Source organism: Centroberyx gerrardi, chromosome 1, assembly GCF_048128805.1.
Source record: "Centroberyx gerrardi isolate f3 chromosome 1, fCenGer3.hap1.cur.20231027, whole genome shotgun sequence".
NCBI classification, from domain to species: Eukaryota; Metazoa; Chordata; class Actinopteri; order Beryciformes; family Berycidae; genus Centroberyx; species Centroberyx gerrardi.
This window is the reverse complement of record NC_135997.1, coordinates 37,116,888-37,118,509: the sequence shown is the minus strand read 5'-3', so window position 1 is coordinate 37,118,509 and position 1,622 is coordinate 37,116,888.

The following is a 1,622-nucleotide window of genomic DNA, read 5'->3' as shown; positions in this document are numbered from 1 at the left end:
TAAGATCTGTTCTGTCAAAATGATAAGCATGAATTTCAAACCAATCCTTAATAAAATAAATAAATAAAAAATACTTAAACCAAAAAAAATGAAATTAAGGACTGGAATTTGTTGCTTGTTCTTATTACTACCATTTTAAAATGTTGCTGCTATTTTCATTGTTTTTGTGTGTAAAGCACACTGAGTTTTCCTGTGAATGAAATGTGCTAAATAAACAAAATAAATAAAGTATGACTTGACTTGGAATTACTAATAAGAGGTTGTATTGTTTCAGATTGCTTTAGGCTCTGACTCTGAGTCATGTGACAGCAGCTGGGTCCGCATGTATTTAATGGTCTGAATAATTAGAAGTCGTGGTGTTTCCATTCGCTCTGCATCCAATAACAAACTGTCCCAAAACCCTGCAGTGATGCAGGCTGCTCTTAATCCTGTTAGTCAGTAATGTACAGAGTGAATACTGTCTGTCCATACATTCACCATCTGTCTGCCAGATTAACACTCATTAGAGAAGTCTCTCCAGCAGGATTAGACTGTACAGGATCAGGTTCATCTGATTTATTTGGTGAATGAAGCAGCAATTCGTTTTTGACGATTGAAGATTTTTTACTAGTGACGGACGATCTGTTTATCTCCCGATACGATTAGATACGTGATCTGAGGTTCAGGATCAATACAGCCAGGATACGATGTGATCAATAAAAGTTCAGTGACAACAAAGTCTGACTGTGCAGAATTCTGTTTATTTCTGAGACTCAAATCTTTCCAGCGATGCCATTGGCTGCTAGAATGTAAACAATTTAAAAATGTCATTACAAAGTGACAATAATATAATTTGGATGGAGAGCTTGTGAAACTGTGATGGTCAAGAGTCTCATTAGTGATTACTACAGCAGAATAACATGGAGCTGATATCACCATTCATGTTCCTGACAGCAGAATAACATGGAGCTGATATCACCATTCATGTTCCTGACAGCAGAATAACATGGAGCTGATATCACCATTCATGTTCCTGACAGCAGAATAACATGGAGCTGATATCACCATTCATGTTCCTGACAGCAGAATAACATGGAGCTGATATCACCATTCATGTTCCTGACAGCAGAATAACATGGAGCTGATATCACCATTCATGTTCCTGACAGCAGAATAACATGGAGCTGATATCACCATTCATGTTCCTGACAGCAGAATAACATGGAGCTGATATCACCATTCATGTTCCTGACACATTCTTGTATTGTGATATATTGAATTTTGATTTATTGTCCCATCCACAAACTGTCCCATATCACAAACAGACCATAATATATGTGCAGGGGTTGATCGGGTTGTTGATCAATACCAGTGACTCAGTGATTACTTGGCCAGCTGTTGAAATTTCTTTTAAAATAATATCAATGATGTGAGGAATTACACTTCAAATCCTGTCCAATGATAATCACAATGCGATTCTTTATTGATCCAGGTAGGGAAACACTCTTTTTCCACAGGGAGGTCAGAGGTCAGGGTCTGGAGCTGGTAGGGATTCAATGTTTTGCTCAAGGAACCTTCAGCAGGGTGGGGGGGGGGGATTTGAACCCGGGTCCCATGGGTGACGGTCTCACTACACAACATGA